Below are 26,173 nucleotides of genomic sequence, written 5' to 3'. Positions count from 1 at the left end.
AGTGTGCTCCTGTACCTGAAATAATTGAAATTCAAGTACTAATGCCAGAAACAGTGACATTGTGCTGGCAAACGAACAAACAAAAAAGTATATTCTGAATAAATCTGTCATCTGAATCTATGCGTTCCCATCCTAAAAAATCACAGAAACACATTTCCATACTTGTAGAGTGACCTGATGGTCCACCTCTCCTATTAGTTTGCTTTCTAAATTGGGTAAAACTAATTTGTTTGGAAATGTGGAAGACCCTTTCTTCCACCATTGCTTATTAACAGACTCAGGAGCTGTGTGCCTCTCCTAACATAATGGTAATTAGGTCAGTGATTTCAAAGCAATAAACACCAAAAGCAAACATAATTTTCAATATGGGGAGGTGTTTAGGTGATTTGTGCAAGCTGTTTCCAGCCTCCAGAATTGCAGCTCGAGCATTTGCACTTTGAATATTTGCAACCCAGCTTGTTTAAGGCAAGCTGCCTGAATGTCTAAACATAACTAAGGTAATACCTTTGATTTGGCAGCAGGTAAGTCCAGTGTACATGATACCTTGTACTGATCCTACCAATCCAAATCAACTTTTTTATTAGTACTTTTTCTATATAAAACTTGGATATTTTTTGGCATGTGACATTAAAGCAAACTATCCACAAAGGTTTCATAAAGCAAAACAAAAAGAAACCAAACTATTAAAATTTATTTCTTTAGTTCCCAAGGATTGTGAAATTGCAGATAACAGAGCAATTTTCTGACTGGAGGAAAAACTCAATTGATTTTCAAATCCAAGGGCAGTTTTCTCCAAACCACATTATCTTTATAGGACTATGGTTTTACAGTACAAATCGTTTCAATGATGAGGGGGAAAATGAAGGACAAACATTACCAACATAGCAAATTGGCATTTACTATAACAGCTCTAGGACTTAAAAGAGTGATTCACCTAAGCAGTATCCTCAAATTTTAGTAAACCAACAAATCACCTCCAGGACCTGTTAAGCATACCTATTCCTGGGCCATACCTACAGAGTGTAATTGTGTAGGCTAATTATGTAGGTACATTGATAAATGTACCAGCAGATTCTGATGCATGGGCTGCATGTCCATGCTTGGAGAGACACTCTGCTCTATAGAGTTTGAAAAGTTCCTTAAAAACTCAGGAATGCCTGACATACATATGTTTATATTTTCTTAGATGTAGGATATCCTGGAAGCTAGGGACTCTATAATCTTGGAGTCTGTGTATGAGATAATGAACCTCTCCTCTGGCTTACAGCATATATATCTGCAAATCTATTATTTCCATATGTCCAAAATAAAACCCTAGCTGTGGGCTCTACCTTCAAAATATATTCATTGAATTCTCTCTGTCTCCCAGTACTGATGTCATAGACTATGACTACATCATCTCAGCCTGCAAAATGGCTATCACTGCCTAACTGGTTTCCCAGTTTCCACTTGTATTCCTCTACAATATATAGTAAACAGTAAGCTTTATTTTTTTTTAAAGATTTTATTTATTTATTTGACAGAGAGACAGAGAGAGCACAAGTAGACAGAGTGGCAGGCAGAAGAAGGCTCTCCGCTGAGCAGGGAGCCCGATGCGGGGCTCCATCCCAGGATCCTGGGATCATGATCTGCGCCGAATGCAGACACTTAACTGACTGAGCCACCCAGGTGCCCCAGCAGTAAGCTTTAAAAGAATAACCTGATCATGTTACTCTGTTCAAAAGCTTCTAGGTACTTCTCATTTTACCTTATAAAAAAACAAAAACAAAAACAAAAAAACCCTTACATGATCTGACTCTGATCTTGCCTACCTTTTTGAAGTCAACTTCTACTACTTTTCCCTTAGTCTTTTAGCCAAACTATACTGGCCTGCTTGGCTCTTTAAACAGAGGAAGCTTCTTCCCAGTCTTGAGGCCTTAGCACTTGCCTTGCACTCCCTTCATATAGATCTTCACGTGAATGTCTCTTATTCCTCATTCAGATTTCAGCTTCAATGACCTCTAAATGAAGCTTGGCCTCTCTATCTTATTCTGAGTTGTCACCCTGATTCCCCCAAATAGTTGTTCTCTACATTTTTACCTTAATTTTCTTATACTTGATCATTCAGGAATGAGTTTCTCTATTCATTCCATTGTCTGTCTCTCTGCACTATGATGTACATTCCTATAGGGCAGAAATGTGTCTATTTTGTTCACTGCGGTATATAAAGCATCTAAGATATTGCTTGGTACATGGTAGGTGCTAAATAAATGTTTTTGAATTAATAAGTAAACCCTGTTGATTAACATCTATGTAACAGATAACATTGGTCTTATCATCTGCATATATTCAAAATAAACCAAAAAGTTCTTCAGTAGGTATATAGTTTAAAATCTACAGATTAAGAACAGACTTTTAAAAAGAAGTTTTGGACTCAAATCACAACAAACCTATATAAATACACAAATTGGAAGATATCTACATGGAAGCTTTGCCATTTTTTAATATGTACAAGAGCATTTGAAACCTTATTTAAGTATTCATACTACAAAGGAATAAGTCTTCTTGGTTCATGCTTTACGGATGGTGATACTTTATAAAGTGTCTTATTGATATCATAAAAATGTACTACTCAAAAATAGACTTGTTATTAATTTGTTGACATACCCCTTTAGTTCCTATTCCTTATTCTGTTGTCAACTCAGTTTCTCCAAAATACAAGGCACACTGGTGGATATATGGTTTTAACAAATACAAGGGATAAGAATGAAGTAAGTAAAATTTAAAATCAGAGTTTAGAACCAAACACATACAAAAAAATAGGATCTGGTGAAGACAAAGGAAGATTGATGCTTTGCTACACTTTTTCACATTTGCAAGCCTACCTAAATTTAAGCAAATAGATGGCTGAATAGACCAAATGGACATCATATTTTAAGATTTTTCATAATAAGGAAATTCCAGAAAATTTTATGACTTTCTTTAAGTTGTAATGTGGTCTAGGAGAGCTTGTATAATCTGAATCTGCCTCATATTTATCTTCACAACTTATGCTAGAGATATGACATATTAAAGAGAATAACTATAGTACATAAATTAAGGATTCTCTGCCCACGAAAAGCCAAACATCAGTTGAAACTTCTCCTCTCCACAGCCCTGCTGAACCAGGACCGTACCCTCATTGCAGCCATGGCTGGTTATACAAGACGGATGTCTACTTTAGGCTGGATTAAGCATATTCCTTTGCCAAGAATATGGAATCCAAATACTGAGAGACTGAATCAGTATATTTACCAGTGAAATAGAAAAAGGTAATGATTTAGAAATGGAGGGGAGAATAGGAACAAAGAAGCCATAATTGGCTATAAGAAAGTAGAGGAAGTCAATATGCAGAGAATGAACAATGAAGCACAGATACCATGGGAAAAGGTATATGGGGCTCCTGAGACAATCAAAGAGAGGCAGAGAGACACATGGACAGAGAGGTGTTCTAGCTCTCAAAGCCTAAAAGATATCCTTGGAATTCTGGATATTCCCAAATAATCTTGAACATCCTTTTCTGAGATGTCTCTGAGACTGCTTTTTTTTTTTCTTATTCAATACATATTTATTGAATGCCAGCTATGTGTAAGCGTGGTTCTCAGCACTTATGGCACATTGGTGGAAAAAAAAAATTAAAAAACCCAGCTGCCCTTACTGAGAATGTATTCAAGCAGGGGGAGATGGACAATAGTGGGCATAACAAACAGGTGAATCATGTAGTGTATTAGAAAGTAATATGATTTATGTTGACAAATAAAAACGTAGAGCAAGGTGAGTAGTATGTAGAGTCTTGGAAGGGCACTTAGGTTGCAATTTTAAAGAGCGTGTTCAGTGCAGGCTTCTTTGGAAAGCTGAATATAAGCAAAGACTAAGCCTATTGCAGGAAGAGCATTTCAGGTAGAGAAAACAGATGGTTCAAAGGCCCAAAGCTGGGATGATATATGATGTACTGGAAGGACAGTAAGAAATCCATGCAACTGGAACAGAATGAGCAAGGTGAATAAACAGGAGATGAGGTCAGAGAGGCACTGGGGAAGGGGGTCTTATAATATAGAATCATGTAAACTATTATTTGGAATTTGGTTTCAAACTCTGAGTGAGGGCTTCGAGTAAACACATGACAAGATCTGGCATATGTATTAAGAGGATTATCCTAGCTTCTATGTAGAGAATGATCAATACGGAGTTAGATAAAGTTTGAAGAAGGGAAACCAGTCAGAAGACTCTTGTAGTAATCCAAGTAAGAGATAAGAGTATCTTACAGCATTGTAGAAGCAAAATAAGTGGTGAGAAGTGCTGGAATTTTAGAAATATTTTGAAGTCCCAGCTAATAGGATTTTATATAAGATGTGAAAAAAAGAGAGTGGAGAGTTATACCCCCAAGGTTTCTGCCTTGAGCAAATGGAAAGATGGAGTTGACATTAAATGACATAAGAAGGGCGACACACATTACAGATTTTGAAGAGAAGAGAAGGAGTTCCATTTTGGGCATACAGTTGAATATATAAAGTCTGGGAAAGAAGTTTGTTTGGGAGAGAAGTCTGGATTAGAGATAAATATTTGGGTGCAATCAGCATATTGATGAATGTAAAGTGATGCAACCTTATGAGATAGCCCAAAGAAGTGAACATAAATTAGAAAGTAATCCAAGAAGTGAATCTTGGTGTGCTTTTATATTAAGAATCCAGGATGAAGAGAAAGAAACCACAAAGGAGATTGAGGGAAAAAAATCAGAAGTATGAAGGAAGCCTAGAGAGAGTACAGTCAATGAAATCAAGGGAGGAAAATGTATTAAGGAGAAAGAGGGTAATCAACAGTGTCCAATGATCCTGATGTAACAGGTTGTGGAAACTGTACAAGATGAAAGCTGAGGAATGCCCATTTGAAGTTAGCAATGTGAAGAAGCATTGTCAACCATGACAAATGCAGTGTTGGTGGCATGGTAGAAGAGGAAGGCATACTGGAATGGTTTTATAAAACATGAGAAAATATACTACTAAACGAATTTTGCTACAAAAGGGAAAAAAGAAGTGGCGTGGCAACTAGCAGGGTTTGTTGAGAAGAAGGAAGATTAGTTTCTTTTAAAGTTGGAAGAAATAACAACAGTATGTTTACAATACTGATGGGGGTGATCAGTAGAGAACTAAAAATTAATGAGATAGGAAAGAGAGGGTAGATTGCTAGAATCATCTTCTTAAGTGGGCAAGATGAAATTATATTTAGATGGAAGCATGCTAACTGCAGGGGTAAGGCAGATGTGTGGGCATGGATGATAGTAGGTGGATAGGTGTAGTGGTGGGAGTATCCTGAGTTCTTTTATGATGATTCAGTTTTCATAGTGAGGTAGGAAGCAAAGTCACTAGCTGAGAGTAAGAATGCCACAGGAGGTGTTGAGAAAGTGAGAAGAGAGGGAAGAAGACACAAAGTAGTCATTTAAGAGAGGAGAAGAATGAATGGACCAGAACAGTATATTATTATTCAGCAGCATTAAAGTTTGAAGTCTGTGGTCATGAATTTAAAGGTCTTATACTTGAGCTAGTGTAAGTGGACTTTTTCTTTGTATCCAAAAAGCCTTGACCAGAATATAGAATTACATGGAAGCAGTTTTGCCTCCTGGGAAATCTGTGGGTGGCAATTTTTTATTTTGATGTTTTAGTAATGAAAATCTAGGGCACCATTATGCGTTAACTTTTTTTTTTTTTTTTTTGCATTGGAAAGGGAAAAAAGCCTAACTCATTTTGGCACATCTAAGCAAATTTAGTCCAAACTGAAAGACCCCGAATAGCCAGAGGAATGCTGAAAAAGAAAAGCAAAGCTGGTGGCATCCCAATTCCGGACTTCAAGCTCTATTACAAAGCTGTCATATCAAGACAGTATGGTACTGGCACAAAAACAGACACATAGATCAATGGAACAGAATAGAGAGCCCAGAAATGGACCCTGAACTCTATGGTCAACTCATCTTTGACAAAGCAGGAAAGAATGTCCAATGGAAAAAAGGCAGTCTCTTCAACAAATGGTGTTGGGAAAATTTGACAGCCACATGCAGAAGAATGAAACTGGACCATTTCCTTACACCACACACAAAAATAGACTCCAAATGGTTGAAGACCTCAATGTGAGACAGGAGTCCATCAAAATCCTAAAGGAGAACACAGGTAGCAACCTCTTTGACCTCAGCCGCAGCAACTTCTTCCTAGAAACATCACCAAAGGCAAGGGAAGCAAGGGCAAAAGTGAACTACTGGGATTTCATCAAGATAAAAAGCTTTTGCACAGCAAAAGAAACAGTTCACAAAACCAAAAGACAACCGACAGAATGGGAGAAGATATTTGCAAATGACATATCAGATAAAGGGCCAGTAACCAAAATCTATAAAGAACTTCCTAAACTCAACACCCAAAGAACAAATGATCCAATCAAGAAATAGGCAGAAGACATGAACAGACATTTTTCCTAAGAAGACATCCAAACGTCCAACAGACACATGAAAAAGTGCTCTACATCGCTCAGCATCAGGGAAATCCAAATCAAAACCTCAATGAGATATCACTGCAAACCAGTCAGAATGGCTAAAATTAACAAGTCAGGAAATTACAGATGTTGGCGGGGATGTGGAGAAAGGGGAACCCTCCTACACTTTTGGTGGGAATGCAAGCTGGTGCAGCCACTCTGGAAAACAGTATGGAGGTCCCTCAAAAAGTTGAAAATAGAGCTACCGTACAACCCAGCAATTGCACTACTGGGTATTTACCCCAAAGATACAAATGTAGGGACCTGAAGGGGTACATACACCCCGATATTTATAGCAGCAATGTCCACAATAGCCAAACTATGGAAAGAGCCAAGATGTCCATCAACAGATGAACGGATAAAGAAGATGTGGTATATATACACAATGGAATATTATGCAGATATCAAAAGGAATGAAATCTTGCCATTTGCAATGATGTGGATGGAACTAGAGGGTATTATGCTGAGCGAAATAAGTCAATCAGAGAAAGACATGTATCATATGACCTCACTGATATGAGGAATTCTTAATCTCAGGAAACAAAGTGAGGGTTGCTGGAGTGGTGGGGGCGCTGGGTGATAGACATTGGGGAGGATATGTGCTATGGTGAGTGCTGTGAATTGTGTAAGACTGTCGAATCACACACCTGTACCTCTGAAACAAATAATACATTATATATTAAAAAAAAAGAAGATAGCAGGAAGGGGGAAATGAATCGGGGGAAATTGGAGGGGGAGACGAACCAGGAGAGACTATGGACTCTGAGAAACAAACTGAGGGTTCTAGAGGGGAGGGGGTGGGGGGATGGGTTAGCCTGGTGATGGGTATTAAAGGGCACGTACTGCATGGAGCACTGGGTGCTTTATGCAAACAATGAATCATGGAACACTACATCAAAAACTAATGATGTAATGTATGGTGATTAACATAACATAATAAAAAATATTCTGATTAAAAAAATTAATGATGTACTGTATGGTGACTAACATAATAAAAAAAATAAAAATAAATTTAAAAAAATTTAGTCCAAACTGTTAAGGACTCACAAGTTAGATGTATTAGAAAAAAAAATACATGCATTCAAAATTCAAGAACAATTTTTGAAATATTTGCTACTTTGTCTCACCAATGTCATTTTACAGTCTTTCACTATTAGGCAGTGCTGACAATATAGTGCATAGTTTCAGGATCTCTGCATAACAACACTGATAAATTTTATAAACATCAAATTTGTTTCATTGTTTTAAATAGCATTGTAGTTCAGTTTGAAATAAAATATTCTTTTAGAGCACAAGGTTGCTTATTTGTTTTCCCCAAATTTATACGTTGAAACCTAAACCCTAATGTGATGGTATTTGGAGGTGGGGCCTTTGGGAGGTGATTAGTTCATGGAGGTCAAGCCCTCATGACTGAGATTAGTGCCCTCATAAGTGACCAGAGAGCTCCTTTGCCTCTTCTACCATGTGAGAACACAGCAAGACTACTATGAACCATATATGAACCAGAAAGTGGGCTCTCACCAGACACTAAATCTGCTGGTGCCTCCAACTTGGACTTCCAGCCTCCAGAACCATGAAAAATAGAAGTCTGTTGTTTACAAGCCACACAGTCTGTAGTATTCTGTTATAGCAGCCTGAAGGGACTAAGACACACATACACACACACACACACACACACACACACACACATATACACACACAGAGTTTCTGAAGACACATGATTTCTCTCAGGGTATAAGGGTGGCAGCAGGATAAATATGTCTCTGTGAGAATTTTGATGATGAGAGTAATAAATGACAACAGTGTATTTATTGATGTATTGCCATATGCCAAATACTATGGAATGCTTTAAATTACCTCTTAATACTTACAATAATCCTACGAATGGGTTATTTTTGCTCCCATTTTGGTTTATAAACTATCAGAAATGTTGAGAATAGGGATTTTCATTATGGTATAAAAGAGGTACAAATGAAAGAACCCTGACATGAGTTTGTGGGGGATTCATGCTGTATTTTATCTTTAAGAAAATTTTTTTAAAAAAGGAATATGTATTTCTTAGATTTGTTAACACTAAAAGCCTCAGAAATGACCTACCCTGTGGCATTGAGCACCTCTGTTGCCCAGACTGTAGTTTCTAACTCTCATTTTTCCTGAAGAAGAACCACAGCTATTCATAAAAATAGCTGATTCCCAGTGGTAGGAAATGTACAAGATGAGCCAAGACTATCTTGTCATACTAGAAAGCAAGGAAGGAACCAATAAAGGAACCAAACAAACCAAACTAGGATGTATCAAAAAGGCTCAGGTGTCAATTTAAAGAGGCTCCCACTGATACCACCTCACACGAGTCAGAATGGCTAAAATTAACAAGTCAGGAAATGACAGATGTTGGCGGGGATGCGGAGAAAGGGGAACCCTCCTACACTGTTGGTGGGAATGCAAGCTGGTGCAACCACTCTGGAAAACAGTATGGAGGTTCCTCAAACAGTTGAAAATAGAGCTACCATACAATCCAGCAATTGCAGTACAGGGTATTTACCACAAAGATACAAATGTAGGGATCCGAAGGGGTACGTGCACCCCAATGTTTACAGCAGCAATGTCCACAATAGCCAAACTGTGGAAAGAGCCAAGATGTCCATCGACAGATGAATGGATAAAGAAGAAGTGGTATATATACACAATGGAATATTATGCAGCCATCAAAAGGAATGAGATCTTGCCATTTGCAACGACATGGATGGAACTGGAGGGTGTTATGCTGAGTGAAATAAGTCAATCAGAGAAAGACATGTATCATATGACCTCACTGATATGAGGAATTCTTTTTTTTTTAATTTTTTTATTGTTATGTTAATCACCATACATTACATCATTAGTTTTTGATGTAGTGTTCCATGATTCATTGTTTGTGCATAACACCCAGTGCTCCACGCAGAACGTGCCCTCTTTAATACCCATCACCAGGCTAACCCATCCCCCCACCCTCCTCCCCTCTAGAACCCTCAGTTTGGTTTTCAGAGTCCATCATCTCTCATGGTTCGTCTCCCCCTCCGACTTACTCCCCTTCACTCTTCCCCTCCTGCTATCTTCTTCTTCTTTTTCTTTTTTCTTAACATATGTTGCATTATTTGTTTCAGAGGTACAGATCTGTGATTCAACGGTCTTGCACAATTCACAGCGCTCACCATAGCACATACCCTCCCCAATGTCTATCACCCAGCTACCCCATCCCTCCCACCCCCCCACCACTCTAGCAACCCTCAGTTTGTTTCCTGAGAACAAACTGAGGGTTCTAGAGGGTAGGGGGGTGGGGGGATGGGTTAGCCTGGTGATGGGTATTAAAGAGGGCACGTTCTGCGTGGAGCACTGGGTGTTATGCACAAACAATGAATCATGGAACACTACATCAAAAACTAATGATGTAATGTATGGTGATTAACCTAACAATAAAAAATAATAATAAAAAAAATAAAGAGGATCCCACTGGCAAAAAGAATATGATTTGAACATCAACTAAGATGGTATCTGCAATGGATCAAAACACTTGTAACATGTTTAAATCTCTGAATTGTTCACACACACACACACACACACACACAAGCCCTTCAAATAGTCATTATTGGAGGTTATTAGGGAGTCAACTCATCATTTTGAAAACTGGTAAATAAAGAGGAAAAACAAAGCATTTATTCTGCCTTTTCTATTCTCAAGGTAACCAAATAGTTAATATAAAGGGATTGTTTTTCTATAGAAATATTCCAGCTAATAAAATAAAACAATGGTAGAAGAATAGGACCATTCTTTTAGTTTTAATGAAGTATAATTTAGGCTGCTAACATCATCACAAAGACAGTCAACCAAATGTTATATATTTCCTGATAGACAATTTTCACTATGAAGTATTTTACCAAGCACAATAAACTGAATTTGATTAAGCCTTAGATCTAATTAAAACAAATTGTGGGAAATAGAAAAAGATAATAGATAAGAACATGTTAAGACACCATGATAATGTAATCAGCAATCTTTTAGACTATGGGAAACTCTGAAGGAAAATATGACTGTTTTTTCAATAAAAATTATAAGGAAAAAAGAGAAGGTGGCAAGAAATTATAGATTAAAAGTTAAGAGACTGAAACAATGAAAACTGTATGAGACTCATTTGGATCTAGATTTTAACAAATTGTTTAAAAAAGAGATAAATACATTTGAATACTGAATTTTTGATATGAAGAAATTGTAAACTGTTAGGTATAATAATGGTATTCATTTATGTTTTAAAAATAGTCCTTATCTTTGGTATTACCACCAAAACATGTACTATTTCTATAGCATATGAAGCTTTGAACTATTAAGTAATCTTTCTTCCTTTATATGGAAAGTGACAAACTATGTTTACAAATAAGATGGAATACTGGTAAAAGCTAGGTTCTTGGAAACATCTTGCCTTATTTGTAAATGGTTTGACTTGTTTATTTGTTCTTTTTGTTTTGTTTTAGTAAGTTGAAGGAGAATAATGTTATACTATTTTAGTAATACTCATTTTTCTCTGCTTCACATTTTATTCAGGTTGTTCAAGTGATAAAAATCACATACTTAAAAATACATATATAATGCATTAAACATTCATTCTGTAAGTGTGTAATCCTGGGATAACATTAATCCAGTTACATTATTTATAGTGCACACTACTTCAATTTTCATGTATGTATACTGAGTAGGAAATACATGATTCATGATTCTTTTATGATTATCTGCATATATATATATAAATCTACATAGGAAAATACATGTGTGTATGTAATATATACTTGTATTATTGATAATAATTTTATCTTAATTATCTGTAAGGCTTTTCTCAAAACTTATGTGTTAAAGTAAAATAATCTGGACATTATGATAACTAAATATGGAGATTTTATATGACATAGGTTTTGGTTTATTTCCTTCTTTGTTTTGTTCATCATGTTATCCCAATTGCTGAAACAGTGCCTGGGACATAATAGGTAAAACAGAATGAATGGCACTGAGTTCTTTATGCTGAATTTAAAAATGGTGACGTTCCAAAGTATTTATATACAGAATGGATGCTTAAATGTAAAATTTTGGATATAAAGGGCCTTGAAATTTATCTACTCCATCTACCTGTTTCATATTTGGTTATACTTCTCTGTGTATAGATACACTTACAGAATACCTTAAGGTGAGAGAAAAATAATTTTTGACACAGATTTGCCTTAAATATTTATATTAGCTCCTGCTGGCTAGGCTGATAATAAGGCACTTATCTTCTTACCCTACAGGGAAAAAAATCTAGTTTTTATGTGTTTCTTCCTTTAATACAATTCTCAAGTTTGATAGTAAAAGTGTAGTAAATCTATAAGAAATACCATTCTGTCTAATGTTTAAAATCCTATAAAGAACATTTATTCTATAAGATAAAGTGACTTGCCCAGAACAATTTAATAAGTATTTTTTAAAAAATGCTTTGGTCAAGAAAACCTGCTTTATTGGAAGATGCTTTCACAATCCATTGTTACTCCCATGGATTTCTTCAAGTCTATAGTAATTATCACAAATGTATACTTTTCCAGATCAAGAAGGGTTTAGACGTGTTAAGACAAATTACTGATACTAAGATAAGCTCAGAGTGATAGCTAAAGGGAAACTATGTGTTAAGGAGAGTTAGTAGGAACTACAAGCCAATGCTCTTGACAACAGACATAGGATTAGAAAGCCAAGGTTCATATCCCCAGCATTGCCTAGTTCTAAAATATATCTTACTTATATGCGAAAAAAGATGTCAGAGTCAACAGTGTTTTTCTCACATATTAAGCTTTTAAGGACCAGATTAAATGGCTTCTTCCAGGAAGACTAGATCTCTCTAGCCCATATTAAATTCCCCCTATCCTGAATAACTCGAAAATAAAATCTGACATTTTTATAAAGTATTTCAATTTGTTTGACAATTGCTTCCTGCCCTGTTCGGCTTATTTTCTGAAATACTTTTTAATTTAGTAGAGGTATGTGACTGAATCACTCATAATGCACACAATATGACCTCATTAATCTAATACTTCACTGTTGCTGCTGCTACCACCATGTTTTAATGACCTAGAAGCATTTTTAATAACCAGGCATTTTTATGCACATTAAAATATCATCATCCTCATTTTACAGATGAAGAATTAGGGATACAGAGAGGTTAAGATATCTGCTCTAATCAACTAGTAAGTAGTAGAACCAGGATTCTATCCTTTGCCTGTCTATCTCCAAAGTGTTTTCTTACTCGTTGTGCTTTGGGGCTTTTCTTTTTCCTCTTGTTTATGTAAGATGCACATGAGCCTCTGAGATAGCAATGTCATGAAGATGCTGAGGACTAATGATGTTGTTTTTTTTTTATTCTTGTGGCAAGGTGAGATTTGTGAATGACTCTTCTTTCTCTCTCTGGAATCTGACCATGTTACAAAACTTGGGACCCTCCTTAGAGCTGGGGTTACGCTTAGGTGGGCATTTTGCCTGCACCTGGCAGGTATTAGGTACTTCAGGTGTCCAATGAGTTGGCATTAAAAGTTCTCAACTTATCTAGAATGAGTTCTGTAAAGCCAGCTACGCTGGCACTTTTATGTCAGGGAGCATTTTGTTCTGCCCAATTCCCCAGAGACTCAATGTTATAAAAAGTAACCTAGATTCTAAAGAATACAATAAACCATTTCAAAAGGAAATGACAGTCATAGAAAGGGAATCTCTTTCAAAACTGCATTTAAAATGAAAAATATGACTGGCACAGTTAGCTCCAAGGCAGAATGCTGCTGATGAAGCAATGACCAAAGAATATCTATTATCTCTCCATCATCCAAAGGTTTCTATGTTTCCATTGCTCTTAGCTATGAAATAGGCAAGTGATTGTTCTCCACATTTGGATACTTGAATCTCATTCAAGTAAATGTGCACAAAAGACTATAAATTTAGAACCAATCATCTGACATTATCTGAGCAAAATCAGCAGAGATCTAATTTAACCAAAGAAAAATTTCTATTCAAATGCCAGTCATCTGGGTACCTTAAGAGTAGGAAAAATATTCATCACTGTCCTACTTAGCACATGGTAAGTGATCAGTTAATTCTTAATGGAAAGAATGTATGCATACATAGATGAATGAATGGTGCCCCATTTTTAATAGAAAAATCAGGGCATGGTTACTAGGACAAATTGGTCATTATCCACTCTGTTGTTGATAAAGATTACCAAAACATTGTTTGAAGTACCCTGTTAGATTTTCAGACATTGCTCTAAGATATGTTCAACTGATAAGGGGAAAAACTCTATGAAAAATGATAAACACATTTTCTAATGTATCGATCTCTCAAGAATCTGATTAGGAATCTCTTGATATCAGTAGTCCATATTAAGTTCTCTTTTCTTGAATTTTTTAACCTCATGATGGAGAGTATTTATAAATTTCAAATTATAAGCATGAGTGAAGTTTTCTGTATATGAATTAAAAAACAGACTTAAATGCAGTAACTGAATTCACACACATGGGGTTGTTGTGAAGACATAATGAGATCGTCCACATGAAAATGATCAGCATGAGTTCTGGCACATGTTAAGAGCTCAGTCAGTGTTAGATATTACTTTTGTTGTTGAAAATTCAAATAAAATGTTAAAAATAACCAATCACATATTTAGAGTTTGCTGAAATACTATGAGTTAACTTTTTTTTTCTTTCCAAATGCAGTGACTAGGAATTATCATCTTATTTCAGTCCTCTCCAATTAATACATTGGAATTTCTGGCTTATTTGTTGCATTTAATTCAATCCCACCCATTCCCAATTTCTACTTACAGCACAATTCATATGCACACATGAATTTATGATAGGTGGTGTCTTTCTCAGATGCATTGTTTAAAGTCTAATTATCCCTTCTCTTCAAAACACCCCAAGAAATGTCACTTTGAGTGTCAGAAAATGTTACAGCATGTTTCAAAGTTCAGTGAGATTCACATATACATTCAAAGACCAAGTTTAGCTTCAAAACATTAACACTAGGAAATAACAGAATTTCACAGGATTAAATGTCTCCACCAAAGATAAGGAGACATTTTAATGAGAAATTTTCAAGATTCATCTGGAATGAAACTTCATAGTCCATCTGTAGTCAGGCAACTCAGCAGAGATTCATTTCACTGTACACAGTGTACTTGAGGTAGAAATCCCAGATCTATTGTCTAATGTGCATGGGGAAATCTAAGCTCCCTGCCTCCAAACTGTGTTTTAACTTTGTGACCTCATTTCATACAAATATCCTGTTTAATTTATGACCCAACTTTCACACGCACCACCTTCCACACATATTTCCATCTCCTAAAATATTTAAAAGACAAAATACAGAGGAAAAGAAAATAACAGTTGGAAAGGGAGAAAAAATTAGGCAAACTTTTCCACAAAGTACTAATGCTTTCATGGAATTAACTGTAGAAAAGTCAGTTAAAGTGACAGTGAATGGCCACTTAGAGGCCAGTGATTTGGTTAGAGACCTCTGTGCCACTGTGTTGGGTATTACCTGTTAGGGGATGGGGTGACAAATGCAGCATATGCCTATTGTGCCCAAAGCACCTGCCCTTATAGAATTAGTGAAGTAATTTTTTTATTAGTCTAGGATTTGGGAAATAGGTCTAACACCTCATGTTCAACTGCTGATCAAACCTGTGGCTTTACACAAGCCACAGTCTCTCCTAGATAGCCCTTCCTCATAAACAAAACGGAGATCATACTACTCTTCCCACCTCAGAAGGTTACTACAAATTTTAGACGAGAAAATGCAAGTGAAATAGAAAAGCATTAATATCACAATGTCTTGCAGTGAAATGAGTTGTCCTTTAAATGAATAAACTGCCAGACTGCAGAGAAAGCAGTCAGCTCCATAATCTCTGAAACCTTTCTCCATTACTGATACTTCTGCTAACCAAACTGCTTTTATTTCTTAAAGTTTATGGATACTTTTCTAATTGTTTGATATTCTACTCCTCCCGAACTTCCCAGTCTATCAGTTCAATTTTTTTGCCTAAATTGGAGATGCATTGACTGTGCTGATAAAGTTAATTCTCAATCCTATGTCATAACCAGTGTCTGAAAGCCATCTCCCACAGCTCATAAGTAAATTGCACACATGAAATAATGACCTTGTCACTTCTTATTTAAAGCCTTTGATGAGTTCTCCATCACTTATGGGACAAATCTCAAGTATTTTATTTTATTTTTTTAAAGAGGGAGAGAGGGAGAGAGGAAGAGAGAGAGAGAGAAAGAGAGGAGAAGCAGAGGAAGGAGAGAGAGAATCTTAAGCAGGCTCCACACCCAGCACAGGGCCGGATGCAGGGCTCTATCTCATAACCTTGAGATCATGACCTGAGCCAAAATCAAGAGTCAGATACTTAACTGACTGAGCCACCCAGGTGCTCTCAAATAATTTTTTAAATCAAAAAGATCTTGAGTGCTGGAAGAGCAATTCTGTTTTGATATTGTCGGCCATGGAAATTGTCTTATGTTCTTGAGCAGCAAGGTATACAGGAAGGCATGATTTTAGAAAGATCTGGCAATATTTTAGAAATAACAATGGAAAATAGAAAACCTAAAAGCAGGGAGCTGTAGTGTCAGAAACTGCCAACCACGGATCTTCAGATCCAGCTTGGCCTACAGACATTACTTATGGCTAACACTTAAGAAATGGGAGATTTCTAATTCCTCTTGGAAAACAAAACAAAACAAAACCTCTCTGGCAATCTTCTGAAGTTGAGTAGAAGCTGCCTGATATAGATGTTGCATAATCTTCTCACCTGGTCCAATTGACTTATTTATACATCCCACCTGGTTTTAGGGGAGGCCTTTCACATTTCAGCGTCTGTGTAAGAAGCTCTAGTGATCCAAACAAGACAGGATAAAGGATTAAACTAGAGAAGTATTTGTGGAGTGGGACAAGAGAAGAAGCTGAGAGACACTTTGATGGAGGACTTGTAGAACCTGTTAGAGATTAAGTGGAAAGAGTGAGGCATCATTTTAGTTATGTCTTCCAAGTTCCAGAATTGATAGATGGCTGTTTATTCCATCTCTTCTTGTGGTAAAGTTTTCATGTTTAGAAATGTGTTTGAAAGTCAAATGTAGGGTCCTATATAGCAACTTTTATTTTTATGACAGAATCAGTGTCCTCAGTTCTCTTTTCTAGAGAAAGCAGAAATCAACCCAATTATAAACATTAACAACTAAATAATGCCTATGGGCCCTGGTGGACCTGCAGGTCCACATTTGGCAACTCCTAACCCTGGGGATGCCTGCCTTCAGATTTCTTTAGATTTTATTATTAGAAGAACTTGCCTAAGAAAATCTGATAAAATTCCCAGTTTCTCTTGTGTGGCTGTGAACACATTAGCATACCCAAATCTATGCTGTGAAATAGATTTCCTGCAGGGAAACTAGCAGCTGCTGCTGAAAGACCATTGAATTGTTCTCAGTTAAGGTGCTTTAAGAGCAACATTTTTTTCCCCTAAAAATAATATCTTAAATAGCAATTCTATTTTTAAACAATGCAGATAAGAATATGTATTAAACTATGCACAGATAGTGCAGATTTCTCATACACATGAGTGAAAACCTCTTCTTTTGTAAAGATAACATTTATATGAGACCGATTTGAACATTTCTTTTAAACTGGAAAGAACAAATGATTGAGTCTGATCATTGAAATAACATGCAATAAAAACCTAATTTATGATGGGGGAAAATGAGATTTCTTTCTGCCTCTTTATCTCTGAGAATGAGAAATTGAGAGAGAGAGAGAATGTAGTAAAAGATTGTAAGTTCATATTAGCAGAGAAAGACAAATAATGTATTATCTCACTTATTTGTGGAATCTAAAAAGTCTGAACTCAAGGAACAGAGTGATGAACAGAGAAAAATAGATGGTTGCAGGGATGGGTGGTTGGGAGTGGGGAAATGGGTTAAGGGGACCAAAAGATAGAACCTTCCAGTTACAAGATGAATAATTCGGATATGTAATGTACAGTGTGGTGACTATAGTTAACAATACTGTATTATATATTTGAAAGTTGCTAAGGCAGTGGATCTTAAAAGTTCTTATTGTGAGAAAAAAATATAACTATGAGATGATGGATGTTAACTAAAATTATTATGGTAATCATTTTGCTATATGTATATACATATATATATATCAAATCATTATATTGTACACCTTAAAGTAATACAATGTTATATGTCAATTATATCTCTTTATTGGAAAAAAAAGAAATTAAAGAGTTGATACACTTTGGGTATTAGAATTCAACCATGTTATTATTGATTTAAAACCTTTAAGACGATATTCTTCAGTACATTAGCTTGTCTTATTTGCCTTTCTTCAGAGTTTAATATTAAATGGTAGCTTTCTTAAAGTGGACCTAACTTGAGAAGGTAATTAGTGATGTCAAATAAGTTTCTCTGACTGGTGTCTTCAGATTTCTTCTTTTGTAATAAATTAAGCTGTTTCTGCTTACCAACTTACGTCTAGAATCATTCAGTAAGTTTTTGCCTATCAACTCAGTGATAGCTAAAGTTCCATATAATGAAGTACTCAGCAGCACTAAAAATCTTAAGGCTAATGATTAAGAAGAAAAAATAAAGATGAGACTTACTTTAGTAGTGCATGGCACTGGAATCCATTCTTTATCAAGAAGATTTTTCCTTTTCAAAAATGAAGAGGAAAAATAAAATACCAGACGGCATACAGGATCATATGTACTTTTATGGTGTATGTATGAATGATTTACTATAAAGGAGAAATACAGTGTTAGAGCAAGTGTTATTTGGTATCTTGTCCTTTTGTTAACAGTAGGTGGGCTTAGCTCAATCTATCAATCACACTGCTGAAAAATCTGAACTTAGCTTCATTTTTTTAAAAGATTTTATTTATTTATTTGACAGAGACACAACAAGAGAGGGAACACAAGCAGGGGGAGTGGGAGAGGGAGAAGCAGACTTCCCACGGAGTAGGGAGCCCAATGTGGGGCTTGATCCCAGGACCCTGGGATCATGACCTGAGCCGAAGGCAGACACTTAACGACTGAGCCATCCAGTCGCTCCTTAGCTTCGGTTTTAAGAGACCTAGCTGTGTAGAAGCAGAGTTGAAAATAATTTTAGAAGAATACGTGACTTGGGATAGCCTATCGAGAAAGAGGAATGTGAACGGATCTACCATCTCCATTTGTCAAAATGTGCCAGAAACCTTTGCAGCCAAACTCTGTAAATCTGTCATTTTGCCTAGAGGAAATTGTGTTGTATAACTTCCCATCGGCTGTGGATCATCCAAAAAAATCTGCTTTCCCTTTTTCTCCTTCAGCATTCAATTTGGTGTTTTGGCAAAATCAGGTACTCAGTGTCTTTTAGCCAGAGAATTAAATCTTTTGCTACTTGTAAATAAAGTAATGATTTAGTAGTCCATACATTCTAAGAATCTTCCTGCCAGGGAGGTAACAACAAAACTGAAATCAAGGGGCAGCAGCCACCTTTATTAATCACTGGAAAATTTAGGTTAGAAGAATAGCCACATAGTCATTAAAGATGTTGCCTTGATGACCCAGTTGGTGGAAGAGCCACTGATGTGAATAAGAAACACCAGCCTTCAGCTACTGGGAAAGTCAGTATCTATTGTGCTATGGATTTCTAAGAGCAGGAAATAATGTTTCTAACCTTGTCTTCAGAAAAATCCTGTAGCAGTATGTTGTTATTATTTAACAGTTCTGAGGTGGATAGTCCTATACTTCTCACCTCTTCCTCCTTTTAGCTCTAAGTGCTGGCCAGACTGGGTACCAAAGGTGTGTTAAGCCATATTCTTGTATCCATAGCTCTCTCTGACAAGAATCAACTTCCAGAATATAAAAGACCGGATATTCTTATTATTAAATATTCTTTTCTTTTTTTTTTAAAAGATTTTATTTATTTATTTGACAGAGAGAGACACAGCGAGAGGGAACACAAGCAGGGGGAGTGGGAGAGGGAGAAGCAGGCCCCCTGCCAAGCAGGGAGCCCAATGAGGGGCTCCATCCCAGGACACTGGGATCATGACCTGAGCCGAAGGCAGACACTTAACAACTGAGCCACCCAGGTGCCCCAATAATTCTTCATTTCTTAGTCATGATCTGGGCAGAAACTTTCTTGGAAGTACACTTTTAGAATTACCTCAGAGTTAAAAAAAAAAAAAGGTAAAATTAATGACCATTTAAATACATGAATTGTCTTAAAATAACAATATCTATTATCTATCTCTATCTATCTTGGGCCACATCTAAATTTCTAAAATAAGTATCTAAAGAGAAGACAAGCACAATCTAATCTCTTTTAATAGCTTTTAATGCATCCTGTGGACTAGAAATTTAAAATGCCCATTGGTTTATTTCTATGAAAAGAAAGCGCTGATGGGATGATGTGCAATAGAACCACAATCAGCCTACGCAGCAGAGCTTTGTTCCAGAGCTGGCTGTCAAGGACAAGGGTTTGATCAGGTAACAGTTTTTAAATGGGATTTTGAAGGAACTTTATATATCAATGCTGAGTCTAAGGATGGGAAAGGTTTCCAAAAGTCCTGTTGTTTGACCCAAATGAGAACCCAATACACGGTCCATAAAAATACTTCGTAAGGTGATGAATCCAATCATTAGCTAATTGATTAAATTATTTCTATCTGTTGGACATGTGTTATTGCCATTTTACCCAGAAGTGACAGAGAGATCAAATCTGATCTGCAGATGTATTGTTTTGGATCACCCTCAGTGTTTTACAATTTTTTAAAAAATTACTTGCCAAACATTTTATGTCTTAATTTCACACAAATGAATTTGGAAATTCTTTTTGAAAAATCAGTGAATGTGGCCCCCAGGAACTGCACTTGTGCACAGGACAGTCTTGCATGGTCACAACCACCTGCCGCTGATGCTGTCTGCCCTCTCCTGGGGAGAGGGCAATGTCCCCTTCTAATTCTCCACAGTCTCCGTTTCCCTTTTGTGTAATGCATGGCCATCTTCACTTATTTTCCCTACCTCCTTCCACAGGTATTTGAGATTGTATTCTTATTTTGGGTCATTTCTAAAATATGTCCTTAAGTATGGGAAACATACTCATTTACATGTGCCCTTAGAGTGAGAATAACTTACACTAAAGTATAATAATCTTCATGGTTCCCTCTTTTCAGATACTTCTCTTCATGTACCTGCCTTCCCTCCATCAACAAAATGTAGATAATATTCATAATTATAGATGTGCTTAATATTTATTGAATGCTTACCCTGATCCAAATACTGTCCTAACCTTTTGCATGAGTCATTCACTCATTTAAAGTCCACGTCAATTCCTATTCGGTATTGTAACCTCCCTTTTATAGAAGAGACAATTAAAGGACCATAAAAGCAGTGGTAGAGGTGAGATCTATACGTGGTCAGTGTGGTTCCCAGACCCTATGCTCCATTCTGCTGTGCTGCAAGCACTAAGTTCTGCTACATTAAAATCATTGGAACTGGGTTCCCCCACTCAGGAAATGAGTAGCCCCGGCCTCTTTAGAAAGAAAGCACTAACACAGAACACTTATTTATGGGGAAAATCAAAACTGTGAAGTGCCAGGAGCATCAATATTCCAAAACAACACACCTCCTCAGGTGGACGCCAATACTCTTTTTCTTCTTGGAAATTCTAATGTAAATTGGAATTCCATATGCAAATATGTGTTACATAAGGGCATCCGTTGGGCATTCAAGTGCAATAACTACGGGTAAAATATCATTAAAAAAAGAACCAAGTATCAGTCCCTTCTCAGCTCAAATACAAGAGAGATATCAGTCACAGACAAACAAGTTCTGCCTTTCTGGGCTCAATTTCCCCACAGGTATCCACTGATTCTGTGACTTACAAAAGCATTTCAATAGACAATACATTTCAAGAGAATCAACCTTGGTACACTCATAAAATAAAGAAAAATATAGTATGAATGGTATACGTAGCAGCGCTGGTACCTATATTAATTTTGGATCTGTGCTCCTTTTGAGGCTCACACTCAATGAGAACTTCATTTAAAAAATTTACCTTTCACCCATTGTTCCACTGCTGGAACAAATTTTATTGGCCATTGTGTACTAAATCTTTCTACTTTAATAATGTGGCATCTCCCTCTCTGTCTGTCTCTCTCCCTCCAATAGATCACCTTTGAAATTGGGGTGCCTGGGTGGCTCAGTTGTTAAGCGTCTGCCTTCAGCTCAGGGTCCTGGGATCAAGCCCCGCATCGGGCTCCCTGCTCAACGGGAAGCCTGCTTCTGCTTCTCCCTCTCCCTCTCCCGCTCCCCCTGCTTGTGTTCCCTCTCTCACTGTGTCTCTCTCTGTCAAATGAATAAATAAAATCTTAAAAAAAATAAATTGAATCCTATGTGTCAAAAGTTTCAGAATTGTTCTGGGCAAAGAAGTTAGGATACTTGAGTGTTGTGACTCTCATTCATTCTCATCTTTAGCCTCCACACATGCCAGAGCTTTGCTGCCTCAAGCTACATTTATTTTACAGCTTCTCCTCTAAGGTCCTCTTTCCTAAGCAGTCTGCAGATTTTTCAGATCACAGCAAGTCCTTCATTCTCTGAACACCCATGGTACTTCAAGTCTGTGCGACTCGATTGTTTTTCTTTTTTCTTTTTTTAAAAATAAATTTTATTTATTTGTTTGTGAGAGAGACAGAGATAGCGACAGAGAGCATGAGCAGGAGGGAAGGGAGAAGCAGGCTCCCTGCTTAGCAGGGAGCCTGATGCGGGGATCCATCCCAGGACCCCAGGATCATGACCTGAGCTGAAGGCAGACACTTAACTGACTGAGCCACCCAGGTGCCCCCTGAGTGTTTTTTTCTCTTTTTTCTTTTTTATGTTACCATCTCTAGTTCATTCTTCCCTTCTGAGCCAAGTGCCTTCTTGACATTTCATCAAGACTTGAATTTATAGAGGTATCTCAAATTTAACACCTTCAAAATGGAAATTTTGATTTCTACACAAACCTGTTCCTCACAAATCTCCATCTTAGTAAATGAAACCTCCATTCTTTAAATTGCTAAGTCATCCTTGACTTCTCCTTCTCTCGCTGAACAGCTATCAGCATATACTACTGGCATTTCCTTCCAAATATATCTAAGATTAATCATTTCTCATAAATTTCACCCTGTCCAAGCTATCAAATCTCTTCTCTGGGCTATCAGCAAAAACCTTCAAACTGCCTTCCCCAGGGCCTTTGCACTTGCTTTACTTTCTTCCCAGGGATAATCTTTCCTCAATATACACATGACCCAATCCCTAACTTAATTCAGGTCTCTCTGCTCAAATCTCACTTTATTGGAATGGCCTTCCATGATCACCATATATAAATTAGTACTTAATAAATAGTGATTCCTTATTACCCTCTACTTCTCTACCTCATTTACGATCTTCATGGCATATGCTATCTCCCACATTATATATTTATGGGTTTATTATATGTCCCTTTCAGTAGAATTTAATCTCTTCAAAGGCATGATTTTTTTTTTTTAACTTCTTAACTCCAGTGCTGAGGAGAGTACTTAGCACCTAGTGAACGCTTAAAAGATTTGTTGGATAGATAAATGAATGAATACTCCTGATAGACAAAATGCCATATTTTATATGTCTTACTATCCCTTATGGTATCTAGCTCAGTATGAAACACAAAAAAGGAGATTTAGAAACTGATTATTTCCTTCTCACATCCTCCATTATTCAGGAAGCTACTTGAATGAATGAGTTGAACTAGTTCTCAAACATGAGCATAAATCATAGTCCTTAGTCAGTATCCAATAACTACTTATCAAACAAATGACTTCAAAACACCAAGAAGGAAGAGGTCAAGTTTAAATCTTTAGGAGAGAGGTTATAAATTGTTGGCCAGGGGACTAAATACTGTAATAAACAAATCCTGCTTTAAAAATAATTTTATATAAAAATTAGGTATCTAGTTTCTCTTGAAAAGTCAGAAGACTCGGCAACAGAGGCTTGTTGTTCCCTCCTGGAAGCCATCAGCTGGAGTTGAAGTGAGGCTGCAGTGATTCCTTGCCTTAGAAAGGGCACGTGAGAGCCCCTGCGCTTCCTGCTTCACTCATGGACACTGCCCACCTAATTCCATAGCAATCTGTCTTTGTGACTCTGCCTTTGCACAGATGACAATCCCTGTGATTCCATAACTAAAAATGTCTCCTGGAAAAACAATATTATAGCAAGGGCAAAGGTGAGGGGTTTTGAATCAAACAGACTTGGTTTCCAGTGTGAGCCCCATCATTTCTTGCTGTGGGGCTAGGAAAACTTTTACTTAGATTCTTTAAATCTCAGTTTTCTCATATGTAAAACAGGGGCAACACAAGGGCATTGTGAAGTTTAAATAAGATAATGTCCTTAAATATTCTGGCATTTAAAAATAGTCAATGAGTTAGTGATTATATCAATAAGGGTCAGAATGATAATTCTTGTCTAACCAAAAAACAGAAAAAAGAAATCCTACTATTCTTGGCTTATCAATGGAAAATATAATCAATCATTGTTTAAAGTTCTATCATTGACCATATCATTGGGTACTATAATCTTTTGCTGAAGTTTCTACTTAATACATAGTCAAGATGAAATATCTCCTCAGATAAAAATATGCATCTTTTTTTCCTCCATCACATTTATAGGATTTAGTCATTTAGGTAGGCCTACATTCATCATTTTTAAAAAATTAATAAATTTAAGTGTCTAAAATCATTTATTGGGTATCACAAAGACATATCCTCAAACATCTTCACAGCAGAAAAAGAAAATAAAAGTGAGGGGGAAGACTCCTTCAGATACAAGTGATGAACTAATAGAACATTTAGTAACCTTAGTTTATGTTAATAACAGAGATGATGGTGGTGAAGCCAACTTTCCACATATGCAGATAACTGGACTTGAACCAGCCACAGGGTCAAAGAGAATTCTAGGATACAGATGAATTTAAACTCTGTAAGTACCCGACATGGGTAATAAGGTCCAACATACATAAATGTCAGAAATCAAGTCCATATGTAAAAAGATGAGAAAGAATGACTCTTTCCTAAGTTGTAAGTTGTTTAGAACCAGAATAAAAGAAGATATTCAAAGTTTCTTCAGGGGAAGAATTTGCAGAAATTCTTAAACTTTTGGCCTCCTCTGCTGTTTATGCAAGAATACTTCTGGTATTGTTGGATTTTATAGGGAATTAACCAATGGGTTAATTAAACATAAATTTAAAACTAAATGTAACATATCTGTAGTAAAACATAATACTTCCTGTCCTAACACTTGTCAATAAGAAGGATATTATCAATATCTTGAATGTTCCTAAAAAAACAATATAAACTGCTATACACCCCATTTCCTGCAATGCATTTTAATTGCTACTATAATCATGGTCAATTTCATTTCAGGTGACAGGGCAAGTGGGTCCCATGTGATAAGTGTGAGGGAAAATATTTACTGTATATTTTAAAATGTTTATAAAGGTAGCCTTGGTATATAAATAAGGAGAGTTTATGTAATTTGAGAAAATTATAAATGAGAAGGGAGGAAAGAAAAAAAACAGACAAAGCAATAAAAAGTAGGGGTGGAACCTAGGGCAACTATGTCAGGTTACTTAAATATACTTGTGCTGTTGCTAACATTTAAAGCTTTACCTAAAATAATGAACAGTTTATTGTGACTATTTCTCTTCCATATCTAAAATACAGCTTTTTTTTTTTCATTGTAAGTCATAATTGTCAAGTTTGAAGTTTTGGTAAATAATCTTTAAAATATGTATACAGGCATAGACATCACTTTTTGTTTTGAGTATCTAAAGGGTCGAGCGTGTGTGTGGGTTGACACTCATGGAAAAAGCCTTTGTAGCCCACTAGCATTATGGAAAACCCCAATAGAAGAACAGGGCCTCCATATCTCAAATTTGTTCTCTAAGGATATTAATTGTGGCTCCTCTTCAGGAATTAGTGATAAGTCTCTGAAGTAAACTTTTCATTTTTACAGAGAATATTTACTGAGGGAGAACTATAATACATGATATCATTACTGAGAGATTAAACCTGTTACTGAGAAAAACGTATTCTCAGCAATAAATGCAGTTGAAATCCTTCTGCCCGACAAGAATTTTTCTGCTATTAGCTATTTGAAGTCTATAAAAAAAACAAAACAAAACAAAACAAAATGGAGTTGCCAATGCTTCCTAAAAAGAAAGGAATAAGAACTGTTCTGACTGCAAGTTCTCTGATAGCAAAGGCTACTTTAAGGTAGAAAGTAATTTACACAATGTCTCAAGATAAATGTTTAATGTGTTAATAAATAACTAGTTTTAGCTAAGGTATGGATGGTCTAGGCTCCCAGGGAGTTCAACACTTATTTTACTCATAACAGAAAACCCTTATTAAATTTACAAACCTGCTATTTGGTAGCAGCACTTACTTTCCTATAATGACTGGCTACATTTGCAGATCAGCTCAAAAATTTCTTTGAACTCATAACTTGTCTGACTGTAGTATTAGACTTAATATTAAGTATTTAACCACCATATAT

General features: G+C 36.4%; 1 protein-coding gene across 3 annotated transcripts in view; it reads right to left on the bottom strand.

The window, feature by feature from the left end:
• GABRB2 (gamma-aminobutyric acid type A receptor subunit beta2) overlaps positions 1 to 26,173 on the bottom strand; it is a 253,324-nt gene that overhangs the window by 64,484 nt on the left and 162,667 nt on the right. The gene's annotated exons all lie outside the window — the stretch shown is intronic.

The sequence above is a fragment of the Callorhinus ursinus genome, unplaced genomic scaffold (genome assembly GCF_003265705.2).
Source record: "Callorhinus ursinus isolate GAN/ISIS: 27379988/994484 unplaced genomic scaffold, GSC_fseal_2.0 scaffold3, whole genome shotgun sequence".
NCBI classification, from domain to species: domain Eukaryota; kingdom Metazoa; phylum Chordata; class Mammalia; order Carnivora; family Otariidae; genus Callorhinus; species Callorhinus ursinus.
Note: the sequence above shows the minus strand (reverse complement) of the source record. Positions and strands in the feature narration are given on the sequence as shown.